Source organism: Triticum aestivum, chromosome 4B, assembly GCF_018294505.1.
Source record: "Triticum aestivum cultivar Chinese Spring chromosome 4B, IWGSC CS RefSeq v2.1, whole genome shotgun sequence".
NCBI classification, from domain to species: Eukaryota; Viridiplantae; Streptophyta; class Magnoliopsida; order Poales; family Poaceae; genus Triticum; species Triticum aestivum.
The window spans coordinates 112,402,317-112,423,094 of NC_057804.1; the positions used below are offsets into that span (position 1 = coordinate 112,402,317).

A 20,778-nucleotide genomic window follows, 5' to 3' on the forward strand; every position below is an offset into this window, starting at 1 on the left:
CGACCAGGTGCGGTCCGACCAGACGGGGGAGAAACGTTAAATACGGCGGTTTTGTAAAAACATCCCTGCATTCCCCCGAATCAATCGATCAAGACCAGGTGCTGATGACTTGGCGGTCAACGCATGCGTGGACAAGCCAGTCAACTGCCAAATCAGCGTGTACGTACAAGAAATCGTATAATGGACCGTATATGACCACCTGAGACAAGTTTAGTGACTGTATTTTAGGTATTTGTAAGTACGGGGATTAAATTGGCCAACACGACGAGTACGAGGACCTCCAGTGAATTTTTCTCAAGTTTCTATATCCAGAAAGACGAATCCGATCGAAACATGGGCGTTCTCAGCGATTAGCGCATGGTGACCGTCCGATCGATTTGCTTGATGGAGTTCCGGCCGTCGGATCGAGCTGTGGGAGAACCTCGTCCGTCCGATCGAATCCCCGTCCCCTGTAGCCCCCCTCGCCCGTCCGCTGCCCCCATCCTCCCCGTCCGCCGCCGCCGCCCCCATCCTCCCCGTCCGCCGTCGCGCCGTCGCGGGTCTCCTCGCGCAAGCGCACAACCTCCGCCAAGGCCGCGCCCGAGGCCGACCGCGGGGCTCCTCGGCCAAGCGCGTGGCTACCGCCAAGGCCGCGCCCGAGGCTGACAAGAAGGCCACGGTCACCAAGCGCCCGCACGAAGGGAACCACGTCGGGGAAGAAGAAGTCGGCCCCAAGTCCGTCGCTGCTGCACGCCCTCTCTAGCCGCCTCTCATCGTCCTCGCGCTCGGCAAAAGGAGGACGAGGACGTTGAGCGGACATAGGCTATCACTCTCTCTGCGGGCGAGCCCGAGTGCTACGGCATTAGCGAGGACCTCCGCGAGTTTGTCAACGGCATGACCGTAATCACCTTCCGTGACTTCCCCTTGCAAGGTATTGTTTACTCGAGTGCTGGATTGACTGATGGCATGATTTTGTTTGCACAGATGAGTTGGAGCTGTCGGGTGTGTCCACGGCAAATAGAGGAAGAGAGATTCCAAAGGGAGCAATCTAGACGAGTTAGTATTTTTAGTTCCTTTGAAATAAACTGTAACCCAGATATGGTACTGTAGTATATGTAGCACTAAATCTGTTTAGCATTAAGATATTTCTACATATTTGCAGGCAGAGAAACAAAGACAAAAGGAGGAACTCAGAAAAGAGAAATAGATGGCGAGGCAGATGAGCGCTTGGAATTGACTGCGCAAAGCAAAGGGTTACCCTCAATGCTTTGTCTTGATAGTGACACATTGCAGCAGTTGGAGTCATTCTGAGGTATGCGTATTAAGTTTAATTCTAACTTCTTAATACTACACGCCACCGAAGGTCACTTCTAATGTATTTGTAGGAAACAAATCCATATTCTCATGTATCCATAGTAGAATATAACTAGCACATTAGGATGGAATGAGAAACATTAATTTTTAACACTGTAACACATCTATTGAATTTCTGGGTGAAGCTTGACCACTGAAAAGTGTAATATACTTGCTTTTGTAGGGTTAATGAATGCAGATTCATAATAGATTATAAATCTGTCGAGGCTTGTTTTGATTTCTACTTTCAGTAAAATCAGATTTATCAAACTAGCCTTAACACAGTAAAAGCAATCTGTAGTGAGTACAGGATTTGTAATGCTGACGTCTCCCTATGATTGATGCAACAGCAGATGACCTTATAGATGTCATTGAGGGAAGTAGAATCTACATGCCTTGCATCTACCCCCTAGCAGATGACGGTATAGATGTCTGAAGCATATCTCAGTAATGAGTATCTGTTGTTTATGCAACATTACTAGATATTTTGTGCTAAACTGATTTGAGGAAATGTTTTGTGTGCCTTTGAATGAGCAGGGCAAAGTATGTTGTTGGCACTGCTAAAGAATCGATGGCCAAGGCTGGTGGAGGCACAAAATGGCTTGCCTGACAGGGAACTACCGGAGGTAATCGAGGGTCTTTGTACCTTGCCAGGCGTTGGTCCAAAAGTTGCAGCCTGCATTTGTCTGTTCTCTCTTGATAAGAATCAGGTTATTCATGTTGACACACACGTCTGGAAGGTATGCTATGTCTGGTTAACCATTGTTGTATTCTTGCTGTAAAAACGACTTAATGAGGTGTGCTTTTCCACCACTATATTCTCTGTTCATTATCACAAAATTAGGATGATCTGATTGGGTTTAGTTATAATAGTAGTTTTCTGCTGATAAGAATCAGGTTATTCCTGTTGACACACATGTCTGGAAGGTATGCTATGTCTGGTTAACCATTGTTGTATTCTTGCTGTAAAAATGACTTAATGAGGTGTGCTTTTCCACCACTATATTCTCTGTTCATTATCACAAAATTAGGATGATCTGATTGGGTTTAGTTATAATAGTAGTTTTCTGTTGGGTAACAACATGTTCAAGGCTTCACCTAGATGAATTGTACGAGTTTGGACCATGATAACAACTATACATTTCCTAAATGGATCATGTTTAAATTTCATGGTGTGTGGGTGCACCTATTCTAAATTACTATATTGTTGGGAACTAAAACTTTCATCCTTTGAAATGCAATGGAACTTATAAAGTAAACAACCACCACTGAAACTTATACACAATGCATGCTCTGTTTCAGAATGAGAACATGTTTTGTGGTATCAAAAATACATTTGAACCTTGAGGATGCATGGTGGCAGTCATCCCGCTGGACCATGCCATCAATGGTAGCTATACGACCTGCCCGTGCTTGCAGGTGTTAATGTGGTCGTCCGTTTCCCGGACTACGAGGTGCGTATGTGTTATTTGTCGACAGCTTGTACGATTTATCTTGATGCTTCCTTGTTTTTACACATGCTCTGCATTTTGATCTGCTGGAGCTCAAGTTCAGGTTGGATAAATCATACAAGTTGAATGTGCTTGCAACCGGGAACCCGATATATATAGGCCCGAATTAAGGTTAGTAAAAAATGTTGTACTTTGTGGTACAAAATATCATGCACTGTCTTACACATAATTGTTGGCCGTTCTAAAAATATGGATTCTACATTGAATTTGTCTTGGACTTCTTAATTTAACCTCTGTGCATGTTCTTATGACAATGATGTGATTTGTGAAATTTGTGACTTTTTGTATGATCAGATTTTAACCTATTCCAAAGAGCCAACCGTTCGAGCTAGCCACGCTGTGAAATGGCCGAGCAACAACAATCTGACATACATCAGTCGACGATGAAGGTATGTGTATATGCAATGTGTAGCGGTGATGTCATATCAAACTTCCTGTTTAAGCTTGATGCATGCTCTTATAACTGCCCTGTGATATGTGATATTTGTTTGATATCGGAAGAAATAAACGTACTCATGTTATTTTTCTGCTCATTGATATGCACATGGTTACAGCTCCTATACCAATTAAATGTGCTCTTGGTGTTTTGATTTGAGCGTTTCATTGTTCTAATTTCTAACTAGCATGCTAATTTAGTTAGGCTTACAAGCATATGAATGCACAAGCTTTTTAAGAGAGCCAAGAGAGAAAAGGGAAAGCTATTACATATGCCTATGCCTAGATGCTAATTCAGTTAGGCTTACAAGCATATGAATGCACAAGCTTTTTAAATAGTAAGAGTTTTTGACATATTTTCCCCCTTTTGACAGATCAGATACGTAATTTTACCTATAAGCTTATTTGCTTCGGAGGCTTATTGTACTGCTACAGTTTTCTCCAGGCACGGACTCGATGCCGGCGACCCTGCCGTTTCCACACCACCTTGAGGTATTTCGATCCTTACCTTGCGCCCCAAGCCCAACGCCTATTCTCACGTGCAGTAGCCAAAATTCATGTGCTTCCCTACTTCAAATTAAAGGATCCATGCTACATAAATAAACTAAGTCATGTTCTTTACAAGTATATGCACTCCTGGACTGGATGCCGAAATTGTGTTGTATGTCTTCCTTTTACTGCTCTCTAATCTCAAATTTCTTTTCATTGTAGTAAACATTTGGGACTTGGATACGAAGTATTTTATCTGGGCATTTGAATTTATTCGGACGTGTTATCTTACCGTATGGTGAACTTAGATCAACTTATGCATACACACAAAAACACATGCACTTAGACTCATATAACTTGGTCATCACAACATGAGTTAGGAACAATTGCAGTGCTGTAATTTTGAGCGAGAGAGAGAGAGAGAGAGCAGTACATTACTTATTCCACTTCTAAGCTACGCTTGTGCCCATGTTCCTAATAGTTTCAAACTGATGTGTTTCTTGCCTTACATGAATGCTACTTTGAGATCATAGAGCAGACAACTGTAAGTTTAGTTTTTATTTAAAGTATAGTATATGCTAGCTACTGTATATGCAACACCACATTTTGAATTATCCAATAGAATTAGGTTCATGTTCAGACTGTTCTAGATAGCAAACTGTAATATATGTGAACCCCTGATGTATACTACGAAGCGTTTGTTCATTAGTATGGCCATATGTGTCGTAGTGGCCAGGACCCTCCAGAGAGCTCATCCACTCTTTAGTTTTCCACCCCTTTAACCTTTAGTTTTGTTGGCCTTTCTTATGGATTTTCATTATTTCTTCTCTTTATATTTTCAAATTCTAATGGAGATGAAATGCACCTTGTTTCTTCTCTTTATATGCTCATGAGGGTGCTATTGCATCTGAATTGCCAAGTTGTTGAAGAATCTGGTCTTTTTGTGCTTGCCTACAAAGCTTCCAAATCTTATATATATAGCCATATTATTTTTACATCTGTTTTTATCCAACAGTCCAGAAATGCTCATTCATGGAAATCTCTATGTTCTCATATAGCCATATTATTCTCCTGCTCATTGATATGCATACAGCGGTTTGCTCGTGTATCTAATTTTTTCTTGCTGGATTGTGGTATTATGCGGTTTGCCTTTCCTGTTTTCGGACAATCCTATTCTACCAATTCATCAGGAAGATATATGCTTTTATTACCAAGCTCACCAAGCTTTAACTTGGCCTGGCGCATCTACAGGAGAAGCGCAACATGACAAATCATATTTTACTGTCCCTGTTTCCCGGTTTCCACATCACGGCGACTCGATCCGCCGCTCTCGGCCATGGCACGCCTGAATCAGTCAGATTTATCGAGGGACAAGACTGGCAAGCGCTCCTCCGTGTCGATCTTCGACCGAGGTAGGTAAGATATCCATTCTGTTAAGCACCTTTGGTATGCACGGTTGGTCAGACCATCAAAAATTATATGGTCACTAGCTCATCAACTCTTTGAAAATAAAAGGTCTGCCATAACACTTTGCCCTCTTTTATCATGTCGCTTCACTTCTTTTCTGTACCACTTGCTCTTTTGATACCTCATTCTACATGTGCCTAATAAGTAATGCATCTTCCATTAGTATTCGCATATGGTTGAGATGATAAGTTGCATCTAATATCATGTAGCTCCAGTCAGAGTTTTCTGGTCCAGTACTTGCCAGGGTGTACTTACCTTGCCATTTGGTGTGATTATGTGCTCTTATGGGGCTGGTTTTGTTGTAGATTGGTGAACTCAAGAGGCTGTTGGAGGGGGGTCAAGTATGTTGGGTTATAGAGGCGAGCCCCGACACAATCAGGCATTCTTACGTTATGCACCTGATCTCTACCATGTAGATGGAATGGTCTATGTGGGCTTGCCCGAGATTGCCCCTCTTTGCAGGTGAATTGGGCACTTTACAAACTCGACTTGTGTGCTTCCATAATCAATAGTCCCGATTGAATGAGTTGTATCGGTGATGTAAACTCGCTTCATGTATGTAATAAGTGTGACTTACTGTGCACATATAAGCTCTGATATATTGTTCATACACTTCTTATTCCCGTGACTCATCATCTGGATGGTAGAGTAATAATTAGTCGTGACGTTTGTTGGCATAATGTATTGAACCTTTATCCTTTTGGTATATCATGTTGCATTTCCTATGAAAATGCACTACTGTTATGTAATAGACTTTGGTAGTCTGGACATTTTTGTTTTTCTTAAATCATGCCTTACCGGGCTGGCTATGGCTGGTGCGGGTGGGGTGCGGCAAGCCGCACTTCCTATCTAGTAGATGATGAAGGGAATTTGGTATTGCCCTAAACCCTAATCAATGATGGAAGATCAATTCGGCCCTCTTAATTTGCCTCTCTTGCGACTAACTGCACTTTATATGGCCGCCATCGATCAACCATTCAACCGAACCCACCACCCCTCTCCAGTTTTCCCAAGAGCCTTTTGGTCCCTGTAGTAGTACTCCTTCCGTCTTTTTTACTCAGCATATTAAATTTGTGTCAAATCAAACTTTGCAATGTTTGACCAAAATTATATTAAAAGATATCAACTTCTACAGTACCAAATATATCTCGTATGAAACTACATTTCATAATGAATCTAACAATATTGATTTGAGATTGTGAGTGTTGATATTATTTTTTTCTATAAGTTGGTCAAAGTATAGAGACTTTGACTTCAGACAAAACGTATATGCGGATTAAAAAGGACTGGAGGAAGTACTATTTACTACGACAATGGTGGTACATTCAGCTCACCATAAATCAAATTTCGGGTTTGATGTTTCGGTGTAGGAGAAATATTCTTTCGGTGGAGGCGGTGTTTTCCTCCATAGAGAGTGCGGTATACCTTACGCGTTGTGTCTTCTTCTATTTTTCATGTGCGTTTCATCATAGTCTGGAAATATTATCGGTATCAATCTCCACCGAGACATTTGATGGGAAGGAGAAGGGGGAGCTCAGTGCCACCCCCCTCCGTACCGACTGTTGGAAATATGAGCAAATTACTACGAGATTTAATCCGAATAAACAGAAGATAAATCATGACTACAGTAGCAGAGATTGAACTAATCATGCAAACTAGCATAGCAGATGAACATATCACATCTATGGCACATACTAGAAACATGAATTCTACCATGATATCGAACAGGAAAGATAGAATCACATATGGTGCAGCGGGAGCAGCACCGCCGGTGTTGACGTTGTCGCCCATGTCGTCGAGGATGAGGTTGCCGAGGTCGGGGAAGAAGTCGTCGTTCGCGAAGTCGTCGCTGCCAGCATTCGCGCGAGTGCGCTCCCCAAAAACCTGATCGCCCCTCTCCCGTACAGGATCATGAGAGGCGGGGTTCCAGAGGCCTGGTGTCCCTTCTCCCGGTGCACGCCGAAAGGAGGGATGGAGAAGACTTGCTTGGCGGCGCAATGATCTGGAACGGTGGTGAGAAACCATACAAAGCGGCGGCGGCTAGGGAAGACGTCTGCCTGACTATATAATGCGGGCCGGGTAGGTTGTGGGAGTAAACCCCACGTCCGAGTCGTCACGATCCAAAAGAATCAGAAACGGTTCAGTAATTAACGCGTCCGTTAATTATTAATTAATGACTCATTAATTTTTCCCGAGCAGCAAAAATATAGATAACGTGCATAACTCTGTCCTCGGCTCGGCTCAATCCCGCAACCCGCGGCGCGGCGCGTCGTGACGAGGCGTGGCGTGGCGAGCGAGGAGGAGGAGCGCGCATGTAGGTCTTCTCTTCTCATGCTCATACAAGTGGTAGAAGAGCTCACCTTATAAAGATGTGCAACTCTCTCTCAACTTATAAGGTGGGACTAAACTTTAGCCTCACTCACTCCACTCACATGTGTGCATGAATGGGCCAAGAGAATTTCATAATTGTAGTTGGGCTTTGGGCCAAAAGCCCACTAGCAAATTCCAACAATCCCCCCACAAAGTCTCATTGGCACATTTCACCATTTGGTTCCAAAACATTGTTTATATAGGTGTGTTCCTCAGAAGATGCTCTATAGGACAACATCTCTCCTTACTCAAATAAGCCATTTGGAACACATTAAGATAAATATCAACCTGCCATGCAGATCAGGAGAGTATTGCATCTACACGGAGTGGGATAATTAAAATAGGGATACTCTCCTCTTAGCTGACCAACAGCTTGTCTCTCACTTCTACTTCACGGGATCTCCGATCACATAGAGTGGGTTACCACTATGGACAACTTATGTGGTGGGTCTCAAACCCATCTCCATCGATGCATTATCTATCACATTACGTGATAAACCCTTTGTGAAGGGATCTGCCAAGTTTGTTTTTGTTTGGATATAATCCAACATAATAACTCCGGAGTTCCTCAATTTTCTGACAGATTTTAGTTTCCTCTTCACATGCCTTGAGGACTTCATATTGTCCTTAGAACTATTTATCTTAACGATCACAGTTTGATTATCACAGTTCATCAGGATAGGGGCTATTGGTTTTTCAACCATGGGTAAGTCCATCAATAGCTCACGAAGCCACTCTGCTTCAACAATGGTAGTGTCTAATGTTGTGAGTTCTGCTTCCATAGTTGACCTTGTTAAGATGGTCTGCTTGCAAGACTTCCAAGAAACAGCACCACCACCAAGTGTAAAAACATAACCCCTTGTGGCCTTAATCTCATCAACATCAAATATCAGTTTGAGTCACTATAACCCTCCAGTACCCTTGGATACCTGGTGTAGTGAATCCCATAGCTCGCGGTGCCTTTCAAATAGCGCATAACTCTCTCAAGTGCACGCCAATGATCATCTCCCGGTTTTGACACAAACCGACTCAGCTTACTCATAGCAAAAGAGATGTCACGCCTCGTGGAACTCGCCAAATACATAAGCGAGCCAATAATCTGAGAATACCTCAGTTGATCTCTAGCAATCCGTTGATTCTTTCGAAGCAACACACTAGCATCATATGGAGTTGGAGAAGGCGTGCAGTCGCTATACCCAAAATGACTCAAGACCTTTTCCACATAGTGAGAATGAAGCAGCGTGATCCCACCATTCTCATCTCTCAACAGCCTGATGTTCAAGATAACATCAGCTACTCCTAGATCCTTCATCTCAAAACAACGAGATAGGAAATCCTTAACCTCCTTGATTAGATCAAGTTTGGTTCCAAAGATCAGTATGTCATCGACATACAGACAAAGAATAACTCCTTCGCCCCCACCATGGCGATAGTACACACACTTGTCACCATCATTTACTACAAAGCCGACAGCAGTTAATGTTCTTTCGAACTTCTCATGCCACTCCTTAGGAGCTTGTTTAAGGCCATATAAAGACTTTAATAACTTGCACACCTTTCCTTCCTAACCAGGTACTACAGAACCATCTGGCTGATCCATGTAAATTTCCTCCTTCAACTCTCCATTGAGGAAAGTCGTCTTAACGTCCATTTGATGAACGAGAAGACCATGTGAGGCAGCCAGTGATAGTAGCACCCGAATTGTGGTCAGTCTAGCCACATGTGAGTAAGTATCAAAGAAGTCTTCACCTTCTTTCTGGGTATAACCCTTAGCCACAAGTCGTGCCTTGTACTTTTCAATTGTACCATCAGGTCTAAGCTTCTTCTTGAACACCCACTTACATCCTACAGGTTTGCACCCATAAGGACGGTCAGTGGTCTCCCAGGTTCCGTTAGCTAAGATGGAATCCATCTCGCTATGAACAACTTCCTTCCAGTAGTTGATAACCCACAAGTGTAGGGGATCACAACAGCTTTCGAGGGTGAAGTACAACCCAAATTTATTGATTCGACACAAGGGGAGCCAAAGAATATTCTTAAGTATTAGCAGTTGAGTTGTCAATTCAACCACACCTGGATAACTAGTATCTACATCAAAGTATTTAGTAGCAAAGTAGTATGGTAATAAAGGTAAAAGTGGCAAAAGTAAAGATAATAGTTTTTGGGTTTTTGTAGTAGTTGTAGCAGTAGCAATGGAAAAGTAAATAAGCGAAGAACAATATGTGAAAAGCTTGTAGGCAATGGATCAGTGATGGATAATTATGCCGGATGCGATTCCTCATGTAATAGCTATAACATAGGGTGACACAGAACTAGCTCCAGTTCATCAATGTAATGTAGGCATGTATTCCGTAAATAGTCATACGTGCTTATGGAAAAGAAGATTTGTGGTTCTTTTTGGTGGCGTGATGTCATGCGCTTATATCCCAATTTCTGCAAACTAGCTATCCCACATGTCCACGCTGGGGACACAGTGCTTTTTTGGCTCGATCGATGGCATCTGGGAAATCGGGCGGTTTTGTTGCATGAATGTTTCCCGAGGCTTTGCTCTTTCGCTGTTGATGAGGCAATCACAGTTAAGGATTTTTTGGAGCAGACGGATATCTTGGAGCACTTTCATCTGCCTCTTTCGCAAGAGGCTTACTCAGAGTTTACTCAATTTCAAGCACTACTGCCTTTGATCAACCTGGAGGCTGGGAGCAGGGATACTTGGAAGTGGCCTTCGAAATCTGGTGACTATAGGGCCAAGTTATATTATGACTCTTGCTTCACGCACATTGTGGTTGACCCCATTTTCAAGTGGATTTGGAAGTGTGCATGCACACTAAAGCTAAAAGTTTTTGGCTGGCTTCTGCTAATGGATCGGTTGAACACCAGGGATATGATGCAACGTCGGCAGTGGATCATCCAGGATCATACTTGTGTGCTTTGCAACCTTGCTCAACATGAAGACCGGGCCCATCTCTTCTTTGCTTGCAACTTCAGCCAAAGGGTTTGGAACTATGTTGGGATATCTTGGACTGTTCTACCCAACCAAACCACTTATGATATGGCCCAAGCAGTTAGAAAGGATTTTGGTCTCCCTTTCTTCTCTGAGGTGGTTTTTGTGGCTACTTGGAATATTTGGATCCAAAGGAATGGGAAGATCTTCAGAAATGAGCAGCCCTCATTTAGAGCTTGGAGGAGAAACTTTATTCATGACATCTCTCTCCTCTCCCATAGGATTCGGTGCAAATATAAGGATAGTCTTATGTCTTGGATAGCTAACCTTACCTAGTTTATTCTTTGTAAGTATTTAACTCCTCCTGTATAGTTGTAAAATTGTAACTTGAAATCTTTTATTAGTTAATAAAAGACTGTGAGGCTGTTGCCTTGCAGTACATAGTCAAAAAAAACTTGCATGACATCTTTTGTCCTACCCTCCCGTGGCAGCGGGGTCCTAGCGGAAACTAAGGGATATTAAGGCCTCCTTTTAATAGAGAACCAGAACAAAGCATTAGCACACAATGAATACATGAACTCCTCAAACTACGGTCATCACCGAGAAGTATCCCGATTATTGTCACTTCGGGGTTGTCGGATCATAACACATAATAGGTGACTATAGACTTGCAAGATAGGATCAAGAACGCACATATATTCATGAAAACATAATAGGTTCAGATCTGAAATCATGGCACTTGGGCCCTAGTGACAAGCATTAAGCATAGAAAAGTCATAGCAACATCAATCTCAGAACATAGTGGATACTAGGGATCAAACCCTAACAAAACTAACTTGATTACATGGTAAATCTCATCCAACCCATCACCGTCCAGCAAGCCTACTATGGAATTACTCACGCACAGCATTGAGCATCATGAAATTGGTGATGGAGGATGGTTGATGATGACGACGGCGACGAATCCCCCTCTCCGGAGCCCCGAACGGACTCCAGATCAGCCCTCTCGAGAGAGATTAGGGCTTGGCGGCGGCTCCGTGTTGTAAAACACGATGAAACTTTCTCCCTCATTTTTTTCTCCCCGAACGTGAATATATGGAGTTGGAGTTGAGGTCGGTGGAGGTCCAGGGGGCCCATGAGATAGGAGGGCGCGCCCTATAGGGGGGCGCCCTATGGGGGGCGCCCCCTGTCTCATGGACAGGCCATGGCCCCCCTGGTGTATTTCTTTCGCCCAGAAATTCTTATTAATTCCAAAAAGTGCCTCCGTGGATTTCCAGGACATTCCGAGAACTTTTCTTTTCTACACATAAAACAACATCATGGCAGTTCTGCTGAAAACAGCGTTAGTCCGGGTTAGTTTCATTCAAATCATGCAAGTTAGAGTCCAAAACAAGGGCAAACGTGTTTGGAAAAGTAGATACGTTGGAGACGTATCAACTCCCCCAAGCTTAAACCTTTGCTTGTCCTCAAGCAATTCAGTTGATAAACTGAAAGTGATAAAGAAAAACTTTTACAAACTCTGTTTGCTCTTGTTGTTGTAAACATGAAAAGCCAGCATTCAAGTTTCAGCAAATATTATGAACTAACCATACTCACAATAACACTTGGGTCTCACAATTACTCATATAAATAGCATAATCAGCTAGCGAGCCATAATAATAAAACTCGGATGACAACACTTTCTCAAAACAATCATAACATGATATAACAAAATGGTATCTCGCTAGCCCTTTCTGGGACCGCAAAACATAAATGCAGAGCACCTTTAAAGATCAAGGATTGACTAAACATTGTAATTCATGGTAAAAGAGATCCAGTCAAGTCATACCCAATATAAACCAATAATAATGAATGCAAATGACAGTGTGCTCTCCAGCGGGTGCTTTTAATAAGAAGGATGATGACTCAACATAAAAGTAAATAGATAGGCCCTTCGCAGAGGGAAGCAGGGATTTGTAGAGGTGCCAGAGCTCGATTTTAAAATAGAGATTGAATAAAATTTTGAGCGGCATACTTTCATATCAACGCAACGACTATGAGATGGCTGTATCTTCCATACTACATAGGCAGTTCCCAAACAGAATGGTAAAGGTTTATACTCCCCCAACCACCAACAGGCATCAATCCATGGCTTGCTCGAAACAACGAGTGCCTCCAACTAGCAACAGCCCTGGGGGATCTTTGTTTAATTATTTTGATTTGCTTTGATCTTTTGGATCATGGGACTGGGCATCCCGGTTACCGGCCCTTTCTCGTGAATGAGGAGCAGAGTCCACTCCTCTTGAGAATAACCCACCTAGCATGGAAGATATAGGCAGCCCTAGTTGAAACATGAGCTGCTCGAGCATACAAAACAGAATTTCATTTGAAGGTTTAGAGTTTGGCACATACAAATTTACTTGGAACGACAGGTGAATACCGCATATAGGAAGGTATAGTGGACTCATATGGAACAACTTTGGGGTTTAAGGATTTTGGATGCACAAGCAGTATTCCCACTTAGTACAGGTGAAGGCTAGCAAAAGACTGGGAAGCGACTAACTGAGAGAGCGACAACAGTCATAAACATGCATTGAAATTAATTCACACCGAATACAAGCATGAGTAGGATATAATCCACCATGAACATAAATATCGTGAAGGCTATGTTGATTTGTTTCAATTACATGCGTGAACATGTGCCAAGTCGAGTCACTCAATTCATTCAAAGGAGGATACCATCCCATCATACCACATCATAATCATTCTAATAGCATGTTGGCACGCAAGGTAAACCATTATAACTCAAAGCTAATCAAGCATGGCACAAGAAACTATAATCTCTAAATGTCATTGCAAATATGTTTACTTCATAATAAGCTGACTCAGGAACGATAAACTCATCATATTTACAAAAACAAGAGTGGTCGAGTTCATACCAGCTTTTCTCATCCCAATCTGTCCATCATATATCGTCATTATCGCCTTTCACTTGCACGACCGAATGATGTGTATAATAATAAGAGTGCACGTGCATTGGACTAAGCTGGAATCTGCAAGCATTAAACTCAAAAGAGAAGACAAGTAATATGGGCTCTAAGTTAAATAAACAATCATGCATATGAGAGCCACTAAACATTTTCAATATGGTCTTCTCGACCGCCAAAGGAAAGAAAAGAAAATAAAACTATTTACACGGGAAAGCTCCCAACAAGTAAGAAGAAGGACTAGAAATTTTGGAAACAACGCTTATAGAGGGAATTTTAATCCTAGGCCTTATCCTAGTAATCCTTCTAACAATTATGGAAATTCCTACAACAACTCTTATGGAAATTTTAATAAGATGCCCTCTGAATTTTAGAGTAGTGTTAAAGAGTTTATGAATTCACAAAAGAATTTTAATGCTTTGCTTGAAGAGAAATTGCTTAAAGTTGATGATTTGGCTAGGAACATTGATAGAATTTCTCTTGAAATTGATTCTTTAAAGCTTAGATCTATTCCTCCTAAGCATGATATCAATGAGTCTCTCAAATCCATGAGAATTTCCATTGATGAGTGCAAGGAAAGAACCGCTAGGATGCGTGCTTCCAAAGATGCCTTTATTAAAGCGTGTTCTTCCAATTCCTATGAAAATCAAGATGAAGATCTAAAAGTTATTGATGTGTCCCCCATTAAATCTTTGTTTTGCAATATGAATCTTGATGAAACTGAATATGATCTTCCTTTACCTACAAGGCGTTCTAAGAATTCGGAGTTTCTAGATCTTGATGATGAAATTGATGAAAGTGGGATTGCAATAAATAAAAACCGTGATGTTGATAAACCCACTATTTTGGATCTTAAGGAATTTAATTATGAAAATTGCTCTTTGATTGGTTGTATTTCCTTGTTGCAATCCGTGCTAGAATCTCCTCATGCTTATAGTCAAAATAAGGCCTTTACCGAACATATTGTTGATGCTTTGATGCAATCTTATGAAGAAAAACTTGAGTTGAAAGTTTCTATCCCTAGAAAACCTCTATGATGAGTGGGAACCTACTATTAAAATTAAAATAAAAGATTTTGAGTTTCATGCTTTATGTTATTTGGGTGCTAGTGTCTCTACTATTCCCAAAACTTTACGTGATTTGCTAGATTTCCGTGATTTTGATGATTGCTCTCTAAACTTGCATCTTGCGGATTACACTATTAAAAAGCCTATGGGAAGAATTAATGATGTTCTTATTGTTGCAAATAGGAATTATGTGCCCGTAGATTTTATCGTTCTTGACATAGATTGCAATCCTTCATGTCCTATTATTCTTGGTAGACCTTTCCTTAGAACGATTGGTGCAATTATTGATATGAAGGAAGGGAATATTAGATTCCAATTTCCCTTAAAGAAGGGTATGGAACACTTCCCTAGAAAGAAAATAAAATTACCATATGAATCTATCATGAGAGCCACTTATGAATTGCCTACCAAAGATGGCAATACCTAGATCTATCCTTGCTTTTATGCCTAGCTAGGGGCGTTAAACGATAGCGCTTGTTGGGAGGCAACCCAATTTTATTTTTTGTTTTTTGTTTTTGCTTCTGTTTAGGAATAAATAATCCATCTAGCCTCTGTTTAGATGTGGTTTTATGTTTTAATTAGTGTTTGTGCCAAGTAGAACCTATAGGATAACCTACGATGATAGTTGATTTGATTCTGCTGAAAAAACAGAAACTTTGCACGCACGAATATAATTTTGTTAAATCACAGGAATGTGATTTTGCGTTGATTCTTTCTGCTTATGTTCAATAAACAAATTGTACAGGACTTCCTATTTTGGTAGAATTTTTAGAGTTCCATAAGTTTGCATTAGTTACAGATTGCTACAGACTGTTCAGTTTTTGACAGATTCTGTTTTACGTGTGTTGTTTGCTTATTTTGATGAATCTATGGCTAGTAAAATAGTTTATAATCCATAGAGAAGTTGGAATACAGTAGGTTTAACACCAATATAAATAAAGAATGAGTTCATTACAGTACCTTGAAGTAGTCTTTTGTTTTCTTTCTCTAATGGAGCTCACGAGATTTCTGTTGAGTTTTGTGTTGTGAAGTTTTCAAGTTTTGGGAAAATTCTTTTGATGGATTATGGAACAAGGAGTGGCAAGAGCCTAAGCTTGGGGATGCCCATGGCACCCGCAAGATAATCCAAGGACACCAAAAAGTCAAAGCTTGGGGATGCCCCGGAAGGCATCCCCTCTTTCATCCACTTCCATCGGTAATTTACTTGGAGCTATATTTTTATTCACCAACATGACATGTGTTTTGCTTGGAGCGTCTTGTATAATTTGTGTCTTTGCTTGTTAGTCTACCACAATCATCCTTGCTGTACACATCTTTTGAGAGAGCCATACATGAATTGGAATTTGTTAGAATACTCTATGTGCTTCACTTATACCTTTTAAGCTTGATAGTTTTGCTCATAGTGCTTCACTTATATCTTTTGAGCGTGATAATTTTTGCCCTAGTGCTTCACTTAGATCTTTTAGAGCACGGTGATGGATTTGTTTTAAAGAAACTATTGATCTCTCATGCTTCACTTAGATTAGTTTGAGAGTCTTTAATAGCATGGTAATTTGCTTAATGTTAATATACTTAGTGTTCAAGATATGTGAAACTTTCTTTTGAGTGAATTAAATACTAAGATAAGTTTGATGCTTGATAATTGTTTTGAGATATGGAGGTGATAATATCAAAGTCGTGCTAGTTGGGTGATTATGAATTTGAGAAATACTTGTGTTGAAGTTTGCAAGTCCGTAGCATGCACATATGGTTAAAGTTATGTAACAAATTTGAAACACACAGGAAGAGTAACATGGACGACGTTGCGTCTGTCATAGGTTAGTCGATAATGGAGGAATTGTTCATTCCTCCCAAGAAATTGATGACTGACCATAGCTTCATAATCTAAATCAACCAGAGGTATTATCATATCTCCCTCTCATGGGGCTATACCAAGATAATTAGCCACACGGGTTGCATAAATTCCTCCAAATAAATTTCCCTTTCTACTATTATTCTGTAACCTACGTGCAACTATTGCCCCCAAGTTATAACCTTTATAACCTAACACAGCACTCTTGAGGACACACAGATCAGGGACACACATGTGACATGCTTCATCCTTACCGTTAATACATCTACCAATGAAGAGAGCAAAATAATGTATAGCAGGAAAATGAATGCTCCCTATGGTAGCTTGTGCTATGTCCCTAGATTCTCCCACAGTAATACTAGCAAGAAAATCTCTAAATTCATATTTGTGAGGATCATTAATATTACCCCACTGCAGGAGTTTGCAAGCAGTTGTAAAATCCTCTAAATCCATGGTATAAGATGTATCATAAATATCAAATATGACACTAGGAGAATTACGCGCACAGTTATATTTGAACCTCCACACAAAGGAATCAGTCAATTGATAGTACTGAGGACACTTATCTTGTAAGAAGTCCTCCAGCTCAGCGTTACGCGCATAAGCGTCAAATTCCTCCTTAAAGCCTACTCTGACCATAAATCATCGGATGGCCACTCACAAGCTCGTACATTCGTGTCCCTCGGTAATTCAACATCTTGCTCACGTATAGCAATCCTAGGCCCCTTCTTCACCGAGGAACCACCTTGGTACATTCTTCTAAGCATAATTCTTTTTCATTAACATGAAAAGTGACATTGCCTTTGTTGCAAGCAATAACAGCCCCTGCAGTGTTCAAAAAAGATCTACCAAGGATAATAGACATACTATCGTCCTTGGGAATATCAAGAATAACAAAGTCCATTAAGATAGTGACATTTGCAACCACAACAGGCACATCCTCACAAATACCGACAGGTATAGCAGTTGATTTATCAGCCATTTGCAAAGATATTTCAGTAGGTGTCAACTTATTTAATTCAAGTCTACGATATAAAGAGAGAGGCATAACACTAACACCGGCTCCAAGATCACATAAAGCAGTTCTAACATAATTTCTTTTAATGGAGCATGGTATAGTTGGTACCCCCGGGTCTCCAAGTTTCTTTGGTATTCCACCCTTAAAAGTGTAATTAGCAAGCATGGTGGAAATTTTAGCTTCCGGTATCTTTCTTTTATTTCTGATGATATCCTTCATATACTTAGCATAAGGATTTACTTTAAGCATATCAGTTAAGCGCATACGTAAGAAGATAGGTCTAATCATTTCAGCAAAGCTCTCAAAATCCCCATCATCCTTTGACTTGGATGGTTTAGGAGGAAAGGGCATGGGTTTCTGAACCCATGGTTCTCTTTCTCTACCGTGCTTCCTAGCAACAAAATCTCTCTTATCATAACGTTGATTCTTTGATTGTGGGTTATCAAGATCAACAGCAGGTTCAACCTCTACTTCATTGTTTTTGCTAGGTTGAGCATCAACATGAACATTATCATTAACATTATCACTAGGTTCATGTTCATCACCTGATTGTGTTTCAGCATCAGAAATAGAAATATCATTGGGATTCTCAGGTGTGTCTACAGTAGGTTCACTAGAAGCATGCAAAGTTCTATCCTTTTTCTTTTTCTTCTTTTTAGAAGAACTAGGTGCCTCTAAATTATTTCTCTGAGAATCTTGCTCGATTCTCTTAGGGTGGCCTTCAGGATACAAAGGATCCTGAGTCATTCTACCAGTTCTAGTAGCCACTCTAACAACAAAGTCATTTTTATTATTTAATTCATCAAGCAATTCGTTTTGAGCTTTAAGTACTTGCTCAGCTTGAGTAGCAACCATAGAAGCATATTTGCTAATGAGTTGGAGTTTACTTTTAACTCTAGCCAAATTATCGCTCCCGCGTCCTATCTCGAAAGCATTATTCTTTAACTCTCTACCAACATAAGCATTAAAACTTTCTTGTCTAGCCATAAAGTCATCAAATTCATCTAAGCATGGGCTATGAAATTTAGTAGAGGGGATTTCAACTTTATCATATCTATAGAGAGAATTTACCCTTACTACCTCTGTCGGGTTACCAAGACAGTGTGGTTCTTCAACAGGCGGTATATTAAGACCATGTATTTCTTCAATAAGAGGTAAATTCTTAACATCTTCAACTTTAATACATTTTTCTTTCATTGATTTATTTGCCTCTTGCATATCTTCAGGACTGAGAAATAAAACACCTCTCTTCTTCAGAGTGGGTTTAGGAATAGGCTCAGGAGTTGGCTTAATTGGTTCAGGAATTGCCTCAGGAATTGGCTCAGGAATTGGCTCAGGAAGAGTCCAATTATTTTCATTAGTCAAGATATTATTCAATAGTAATTCAGCTTCGTCGACTGTTCTTTCCCTGAAAACACAACCAGCACAACTATCCAAGTAGTCCTTGGAAGCATCGGTCAGTCCATTATAAAAGATATCAAGTATTTCATTTTTCTTGAGAGGATGATCAGGCAAAGCATTAAGTAACCGGAGAAGCCTCCCCCAAGCTTGTGGGAGACTCTCTTCTTTGATTTGCACAAAATTATATATTTCCCGCAAGGCAGCTTGTTTCTTATGAGCAAGGAAATATTTAGCAGAGAAGTAATAAATCATATCCTGGGGACTACGCACACAACCAGGAGCAAGAGAATTATACCAAGTCTTAGCATCACCCTTTAACGAGAACGGAAATATCTTAAGGATGTAAAAATAGCGAGATCTTTCATCACAAGTAAACATGGTAGCTATATCATTCAACTTGGTAAGATGTGCCACAACACTTTCAGATTCAAGGCCATAAAAAGGATCAGATTCAACTAGAGTAATAATCTCAGGATCAACAAAGAATTCATAATCCTTATCAGTAACGCAGATAGGTGAAGTAACAAAAGCAGGGTCAGGTTTCATTCTAGCATTAAGAGGTGCTGCTTCTGTTTAGCTAATAGTTTCTTAAGATCATGTCTATCATTGCAAGCAAAGATATCCCTAGCAGCTTCTTCATTCATAACATAACCCTTAGGAACAACAGGCAATACATAATCATTGGGAGAAATTTCATCATCACTATCATCAATAATAGCATCTTCAATATTTTCATCCCCCCTAACTCTAGCAAGTTGTTCATCAAGAAATTCACCTAATGGCAAAGTAGTATCACGCACGGAAGTAGTTTCATAATGCATAGCAGAAGTGGCATCATCAATAACATGCGACATATCAGAATTCATAGCAGTAGTAGGTTTAGGTGTCGCAAGCTTACTCATAACAGAATGAGAATCTAGTGCAAAGCTAGATGGCAGTTCCTTACCTCCCCTCATAGTTGAGGGATAGATCTTGGTTCTAGCGTCTTTAAAGTTCTTCATAGTGATCAACAGATATAAATCCCAAGTGACTCAGAGAATAGAGCTATGCTCCCCGGCAACGGCGCCAGAAATTAGTCTTGATAACCCACAAGTGTAGGGGATCGCAACAGCTTTTGAGGGTGAAGTACAACCCAAATTTATTGATTCAACACAAGGGGAGCCAAAGAATATTCTTGAGTATTAGCAATTGAGTTGTCAATTAAACCACACCTGGATAACTTAGTATCTGTAGCAAAGTATTTAGTAGCAAGGTAGTATGGTAATAAAGGTAACGGTGGCAAAAGTAAAGATAATAGTTTTTGGGTTTTTGTAGTAGTTGTAACAGTAGCAACAGAAAAGTAAATAAGCGAAGAACAATATGTGAAAAGCTCGTAGGCAATGGATCAGTGATTGATAATTATGCTGGATGCAATTCCTCATGTAATAGCTATAACATAGGGTGACACAGAACTAGCTCCAGTTCATCAATGTAATGTAGGCATGTATTCCGTAAATAGTCATACGTGCTTATGGAAAAGAACTTGCATGACATATTTTGTCCTACCCTCCCGTGGCAGCGGGGTCCTAGCGGAAACTAAGGGATATTAAGGCCTCCTTTTAATAGAGAACCGGAACAAAGCATTAGCACATAGTGAATACATGAACTCCTCAAACTACGGTCATCACCGAGAAGTATCCCGATTATTGTCACTTCGGGGTTGTCGGATCATAACACATAATAGGTGACTATAGACTTGCAAGATAGGATCAAGAACACACATATATTCATGAAAACATAATAGGTTCAGATCTGAAATCATGGCACTCGGGCCCTAGTGACAAGCATTAAGCATAGCAAAGTCATAGCAACATCAATCTCAGAACATAGTGGATACTAGGGATCAAACCCTAACAAAACTAACTTGATTACATAGTAAATCTCATCCAA

The 20,778-nt window shown here is 40.6% G+C and overlaps 1 long non-coding RNA gene across 5 annotated transcripts; it reads left to right on the forward strand.

The window, feature by feature from the left end:
* The first annotated feature begins 317 nt into the window (after window positions 1-317).
* On the forward strand, window positions 318-6,145 carry LOC123091351 (uncharacterized). 5 transcript variants are annotated; one of them, XR_006443041.1, is made up of 11 exons: window positions 324-879; window positions 964-1,035; window positions 1,142-1,291; window positions 1,686-1,754; window positions 1,870-2,072; window positions 2,635-2,786; window positions 2,887-2,954; window positions 3,138-3,232; window positions 3,653-3,770; window positions 5,019-5,183; window positions 5,540-6,139. It is a non-coding gene; the product is annotated as an uncharacterized lncRNA (long non-coding RNA). The 5 variants fall into 5 exon arrangements; XR_006443043.1 differs by having other exon boundaries at window positions 318-879; window positions 1,683-1,754; window positions 1,870-2,786; window positions 5,540-6,145; XR_006443042.1 differs by having other exon boundaries at window positions 319-879; window positions 1,870-2,786; window positions 5,019-5,179; window positions 5,540-6,145.
* Window positions 6,146-20,778: the final 14,633 nt, after the last annotated feature.